General features: G+C 54.7%; 1 pseudogene; it reads right to left on the reverse strand.

Annotated features, from left to right (window-relative positions):
- Positions 1–2,855: 2,855 nt before the first annotated feature.
- LOC100444621 (uncharacterized) lies at positions 2,856–6,773 on the reverse strand (annotated as a pseudogene).
- Positions 6,774–7,607: the final 834 nt, after the last annotated feature.

A 7,607-nucleotide genomic window follows, 5' to 3' on the forward strand; every position in this document is an offset into this window, starting at 1 on the left:
GTTTTTGAGATGGAGTCTCACTGTTGCCCAGGCGCTAGTGCAGTGGCACGATCTCTGCTCACTGTAACTTCTGCCTCCTGGGTTCAAGCAATTCTCCTGCCTCAGCTTCCCGAGTAGCTGGGATTACAGGCGTGTGCCACCATGCCTGGCTAATTTTTTTGTATACCTTTAATAGAGACAGGATTTCACCATGTTTTCCAGGCTGGTGTATCGAGCTCCTGACTCAGGTGATCTACCTGCCTCAGCCTCCCAAAGTGCTGGGATTACAAGTGTGAGCCACTGCGTCCGGCCCATCTGTCTTTTAAAAAAATGTTTTTAATTGGAGGTATAATTTATATTCAGTGAAATGCAGAGATCTGTTTTACATTTGGTGAGTTTTAACTCATTTAACATTAACCATGGAAGCTACCTCCTTTGAAGATACAGAGTATTTCTATCATCCAGAAAGTGTTCCTGTGCTTTCATCCTGTCCGGCACTCCCCCAGCAGCTGATGAACATGCTGAGGACATTGGTACTGGATTCTGGCCGCCCCAAAAGAGCCGCTTTGACAAGGCTTACCCAGCACTAAATCCCTGCCTGCTCTCTCAAAATTTCCATCTTTAAACTGGTTGTACCTATAACCCTCCCTCATCAACTCAATAGATAAACAAACCCTGAAAAATAAACACCCCTTCCTGGCCCAGCAGCCCACAGCCTAATATTGACTGTATTCCCAGGCTTTCAGAAATGGAACTCGCCTGCCGGTTCACCCTCACTAGGGCGGCAGCTGCACAGGAGCAGCTGGGCTCACCCATTAAGCAAGAAGCCAATAGCTGGACAGTGACACTCAGACCCCAGCCTGGGCCAGCCTGGCTGAAAGCCCCCTTCTTTCTGTCCCACTGTGGAGAGAGGGGGTGGAGCATACACAACTCTACTGCCCTCCGCATCCTTCAGCTGTGCTTCCTTCTGGGAGAGGAAGCCGCTCATTAATTTGGCCAAAGCCTTCTTGAGGGCTGTAGGTTTCACAGGCTGGGTGTGTGGGGCCCACCGCGCTAGAGAGAGAGGCTGGTTTGTCAGAAGGCAGCCACCTGGCCAGAGGAGGGTCAACCACCTTGGTGATCTCCTTCCCCCGGCTGGACACAGCGTCCTGCACTCTCTACATGTGACTGTTCCCCTCAGAGCTGCTTCCAGGGGAGGGGTTCTAACCCTGTGGGTGGGGACATTGTGTCACTTTACAGTGGGCCATGGCTCCCTCTGACATCTCCAACTCAGAGGCAGTAGAGAGAAGACGAGAAATTCCCTGGTCCCTCCTCCCTCAGCGCCCCCACCTCTGCACACGTCCACATATGGAGACCCTGACAATGGGCCCTGGGAGTGCCGCCATCTGCGCCTCCTTTCCATGCCTGCAGCAGCCATGCCCACTCTCCAGACCCTCACCCGCCTGGCTCAGTAGACGCTGCACCGCCTGTGGTCCTGCGCCTACACCTGGGCCTCTGTACCCGTCAGTTCCCCCAGTCTGGTTCTTATTTTCCCCAACAAGTAGGGAGCCTGTAAGGTCACCTGTTGAGCAAGCTGGGGGGGAGAGTAGGGTGGGGCTGGGAGGATGAGGAGGAGAAGCTCATGGTCATGCTGGAGAGTCAGCTGAGCAGAGTCTCTGCAGGCCCCTTGGCTGCCTAGCCAGTGGTGATCCCGCTCCCACCCTCATTTCTTCTTTGTTAACAAAACCATGACCTCATTAAATATTGGACACCTATAAACCTCATGGACCCTCCTCCAGCCTCCCCACCGTGTACAGGTGAGTCTAAGTCAACTCTAGTCATTTCATTCCTCCGGACTTTGACTGCTTGGGGATTGGGCATGAGCTGCCTCTTCGCCTGAGCCTGACCCACAGGTACCCTCTGCGCCTACCATGCTGATGCACTGGGCCAGGGAGAGCTCCGTCTCGATGGAGATGAGCTGTGAGGAGGTGGCGGCTGGGTGGATCAGGTTGTGGTAACGGGTTTTGTTCGGAAGGTCGTCCATCAGTTTCTGCTCAGCATGGGCCACGTGGCAGTCCCCTGGGTAACCACACAGACATGCTGGGACCTTGTGCAGCTGTCCCCCACTGCAGCTGACAGCTATGAAGCAGGAGCTGAGAGGGCCAGGGAGCACAGACACCCTGAGAGCTAGCTGAAGCAGTGAAGGTGCTGGCAGGCCTTTCTTTCCCTGGGGACTTCAAATGACATTAATGACAGAGCTCAGCTACCTCCTCCCCATGCCATACCTCTTCCTCCTCCCCCTCCCTCGATCAGTGAACAGCATCCCACGCTCTACACATCTGATACAAAACTGGGTGTCTCTTCCTGACTCCTCCCTTGGTTCATCCAAGTAGCCCCCAAGTCCTGTCTGTCCTCCCATCTCCACGGCTACAGCCATGTCCCTGCCTCCCCCGCCCTGCCCACCTTCTATTCTCTCCACCTGCACTCTGCCCCTGCCATCCGTGTGCCATACAGTGGCAGACTGGTCTTTCTACAGCAAACTGAACTAGGGCCCTTCCCCACCCACAGCTCCCAGAGCTGGAGGTGGAGTTGAAGCTCATGTTCTGGCTTGGCATTCAGAGCTCTTTCCCCCTCAGCACTGGCTTATCCAGAGTGCTCACAGTGCAGGGCAGGAGCCCCATGACTCAAATGTGGGTTTGGTGCAGAACTGGGTCTGAGGTGGTGCTTTCCCTATGAAGAGACAGGGCCGACATGGGGGGATTTTCTGGGTTCAGAGTTAGACCTACAGAGTGCAAGGTTTCTCTGAGGCACCAAATGGAGGGGTCGAGCTAGCAGCTGGCTCCTGGTCTGGAGCTTCAAGGAGGGGTCTCAGCTCAGAGCCACATTCAATAGCCAGCTTACATGCAGCCTCCCACAGGGAGCCCCTGGAGCTTCCACAGCCTCAGATCTGCCCCTCTGCGTACCCCAGATCTCTTGCCAAGGGGCGTTTGGGTCTTCATGTCATCTCCCTCCCATGTCTGGGAGTAAAGTTGAGGTGCGGGGACTTGCGCTTGTGTACTCTGGTGTCTTAAGGGAGAGTGTGTCAAGTAGAGTGGAGGCGGCTTGGAAAGAGGGAGACTCAGAGGAGAGTGAAGGACACGTGACCAGGCAAGCCTGGGAGCAGGAAAAGAGAGTGAGCAGAGGAAACCGCTGGGTCAGGGGAGCGGATGGGAGGATCAGGGAATGAGGGGGGCTGGAGACATGGGGGTGGGGACGCTGGTGAGGGGATGCCTGGCTCGCCAGGCTCAGGAGTCAGTTACATCCTCCCACAAGGGCCAGCTCACCTAGTCGCCCCAAAGCCCTCCCTCTGTGGGTGGGACCAGAGGGCCAAGAGCACAGATAACCCAGTTGAGCAGGACTGAGGCGGACTCAGGTGGGTGCTGGGCTGGACTCCTGGCTGTGGGGAGCAGCCGCCCCCCTGCCTACTGCATCCACTTTCCAACTCGCTGCCTATCTGAGCAGATGCAATATTGGGCACCTTGTGAAACATGCTCCTGGTGCACCTGCTGCCTGCTGCCCCTCCTGCAGAGTGCCCGGGCTCTCCAGAGAGGATTCCTGTAGAGGCTTGGCCTAGATTCTGAGTCCTGCCTCTCATACCCGGGGCTGCTACCCCAGAGGCCAGCTGCTTGAGTACCCTGGAAGCTAGTCTGTAGCCCCAGGCTACAGCTGGGTCCATCCCACAGCCCTTCTTTAGTGTATCTATTTGGACTGACTGCTCATTTCATAGACAGGGGTGTGTCTTGCCCCAGCCCATCTGGCATGTCTAAGGCAGCTGTGGGGTCAGAATCTGCAGCTCCCAGCCCCCAGCCCTGCAACACTAGGAGAGGCTGGACCCCACATCTCTGAAGTCCCACTGGGCTGGTGCGAGCGGGCTCCCGAGTCCAGAGCTGCTCTGCAGGCTGTGGGGCTCATGCACCAGCTTTGAACCCACCTGATGTGCTCAGGTTGCTCATCTTTGGGCCTGTCCTGACTCTCAGGCATTCAGCTGAGCCTGAGGGCCTCTCCCTCATCTTGACCACCAGCTACAGGCTCTGACTTAGAGGTTCCCAGAACCTTAGACCATTTGGCCGGCCCCCCATTTCTCACCTGAGGAAACTGAGACCAGAGAGGGAAAGCAACTTTCTCAAGGACTCCCAGCAATTCAGAGGCAGAACCAGGTCTAGGAGCCTCTTCTCGATAGATTTTTCTCCCTGTCCCTTGAGCCTTCTTTAGTGCCTCATTAACTTCCCTGTAAGGAAACTGCCCCGCTGAGGCTGGAAATGGTGCTCTCCAGAGTGGTGTGCACCAGTGACTGCGCCTGTGTTTGTACTTGTGAGTGTGTATGGGGGTGGGGATGAGGGGGGGAAGAAATGGCAGGGATTCTGAGGGCTGGATGCACTCCACCTCACCCCAAAAAGGGGCGCAGGAGAGCCCAGCCAAGCACAGCACATGCTTCCACTTTCCAATCTGCTGAATGCCTGTGAGGCGGGCTGGGCCCAGAAGACAAGGGACAGGTCCTTCCCCATAGATGGCAGGGGGTCCCAAGATGGGTGGAAGCTTCTGCCGCAGCTTTGGGGGTCACATCCCAGCCCATGGGCTGACACTTAAGCAGAAAAAGCCACCTCTAGGAGTCAGTCATGGTCTAGTGATTCTGATGAGGAGGGGCCCCACCAGCCTCTGTCCAGGGTCTTGTCTGGGAAAAACTGCTCCCTGGCAAAAAGAGGCTAATAATTTGAGAGGAAGCCATAGCTGAAATCCTAAACTGTGTGAGTGTGTGTGTCCAGTTTGAAAAAGTGTATCTGACCTAAACATTTATATTGAAAAAATGGAAAGATATATTCCCCTTGTTTTGGAATACAAACTACAGAAAGCAACACTTAACAGAATCTCATCGGAAAGGTCAGATTCTGCATCTGGAAAGGCACAGTGATTTTCAACTGCAGTGTGTGTCCTTAACTGAGGAAGGGAAGGTGAGATTTATATTTAGTAAAAGGCAGCTATGAATTTACCTTTTATAAAGAGCTTGCTATATACTATTAGTGCTTTTCAATCATGTCAGAATCAGCCAGATGCCTGTGGAAATGAAAATTCCCAGGCTTCATTCCCAGAGATTCTGGTCCTGTGAGCCTAGGGTGGGGCCCAGAAATCTCTATGGGGTGGTGCAGGCTGCCCCAGGACCACACCAAGAAACACTGCAACTAGCCCCCACACATCCCAGTCCACAAATATGCAGGCAGGCATCTTATCTCCACAGAACAGATAGGGAAACTGAGGTCCAGAGTGGGGAAAGAAATGTCACGGGGCCACCCAGCAAGTGGTAGCAGAGCCAAGATACACCCACTGTCTGCAGACACCATCTCTGATGACAGCTCCACCTCCCCACGGGAACCCTGCCTACCCCCACCCCTACCTCCTGCTGCCTGTATGGTGGGTCTCTGTCCAAGGAAGATGTATCCTAGGTCCTCTAGGCTGACTGGGGCTCAGAGGAAACCTTGGCCCAGAGTGTAGGAGCTAGAAGGGTCCTTGGAATTCATGTGGGGAATTTGAGGCCCAAAGAAGGCAGTCCTCACATTTGAACTCTGTCTGGAGAAGGGCTGGGTCTCCTTCCTGAATGGTACATTTGACTTCACCAGCCTGGCCCTCAGTCAAGCTGGCTGTCCAGGCCCGCCACACCTCAGGGTGGGTGACCAGAGGCGGTGGTGCCATAAAACACATTTCCTGGGAGATCCACCCCCAAAGCTCAAAACATTCCAGGGCTGGTGAGTTGGGCAAGCCCCCTTCCCTCTCAGCCCAGTTTCCCCATCTCTACAACAGCTGTGCTGGTGGAGACTTCTCCCTGAGACTGAGCCACAGATTTTCTCCTGGGTGCCTACACCACCCAGGTTGCCGGCTCCTCTGTGCCCGCTCTTCAAGAAAGTCCTCTCAGGTAGGGAAGGCTTTGCCTTGGCTCTATCAGGAGCAGGAGCCAGTGCACCCCCAGCCCCCCAGACCAGTGGGGATGGCCAGGGCTGCCTACAAAGCTGCTGCCCAGCCCAGAGACACCCGCCTGGGAGGGTGGCCCTGGCCCTCGCAGCGGCTTTGAGACGAGGCGGCCCCCACTCCAAAACTGGCAGAGCCACCCACGCCTTCCCTCAGCCCAAAGAGGCTTTTAGGAAAATGAATCATCTCAGGTTCAAACCCATGGGATTGCTGAAAGACAAGAAAGTGCGGGGCGAGCTGGCGCGAGGGAGCGCTGCTCCGTGCAGACTTTGCAGGGAGGGCACTTAGGAAAAGGGACTGGAGTCTGGGAGGGTGACTAGCTCAGGGTTAAAGGGAGGGGATGGAGCTGGAGTGAGCTGGCCTCGTCCTCCCCCTTGGGCCTTCCAGCCTGGGCTCAGGTGATTCAAAGGAGCGAGCACCTCCCTCTCCCGGCCAGGGAGTTCTTGCCACATTCTTCAATCAGTACCATTCCCTTGGGGGCTGGGTGACAACACCCACCTCCAGACCTGGCTGGAACTGCTGTCTCAATTCTAGATCCAAAAGAACCTCTGGCAGCTTCTCCATCTCCCTCTCAGTCCAGCCTCACCTCTTCGCCCGTGGAGGAGCTCCAACAGCAAATCTCGCAACTGGAGGAACAAGGCAGGAAGGGCAGGGTCTGAAGAAGGAACCACCTTCAAAACGCAGCTCTGCCACCTTCTCTCCAGGACTCTTAGGCTTGCTTTCCTATTGCGCCCTCGACATCCTTTTGCTATAATCTGGCATGTTGACGTATAGTCTTTAAAAGCAACAACACTGTTGACGTGGAGCAGACTTCCCATTTGGGATGGTCTGGAGAAGTTAGGTTTGAGGGCATCCTCTCTTCTGCAAACTGCAGCAGTAATAGATGAGATATACAAAGTAAATAAAGGCCGCACGCGGTGGTCACGCCTGTAATCCTGTAATCCCAGCACTCTGGGAGGCTGAGGTAGGAGGATCACTTGAAGCCAGGAGTTCGAGACCAGCCTGGCCAATATGGCAACACCCTGTCTCTACTAAAAATATAAAAATTAGCTGGGCATAGTGGTGCACACCTGTAGTCCCAGCTACTCAGGAGGCTGAGGCAGGAGAATCACTTGAACCCGCAAGGCGGAGGTTGCAGTGAAACGAGATCCCGCCACTGCATTCCAGCCTGGGTGACAGAGTGAGACTCCATCTCAAAAAATAAAAATAAAAAATAAAGTACATAAAAAAGACATGCCCAGGCTGAAAAATAAGTTAATCTTTATCTCCATGAACGAAAAGCAGAAAAAAAATGCAAAGTGGTTGGAGGCTGAAGAGCCTGGACCCTGCTGGGCTTTGGGAACCAATGATGGTGGCAGGTCCTTTGGGATAAAGAGGGACCAAATGACTCCTAGCTAGAAGCTGGGAGCTTGGGTGTACCCCAGTACTTGAAAGGATGCTGGCCGGGCGCAGTGGCTAATGCCTGTAATACCAGCACTTTGGGAGGCCGAGGGAAAGTAACTCTTATGTCAGTGTGAAAGCAAATCAGACAGGACAGGGGAACATGGAGGGGAGGAGAGCCAAACCAGGGCCTGGTTCCACCTGCCCCATTGGGCCAGAAGCACAAGTGGTTCTCTGCACAACATCAAGAGCGAGGACATGCTTTCAGCTCC

This window comes from Pongo abelii, chromosome 16 (assembly GCF_028885655.2).
Source record: "Pongo abelii isolate AG06213 chromosome 16, NHGRI_mPonAbe1-v2.0_pri, whole genome shotgun sequence".
In the NCBI taxonomy this organism is placed as follows: domain Eukaryota; kingdom Metazoa; phylum Chordata; class Mammalia; order Primates; family Hominidae; genus Pongo; species Pongo abelii.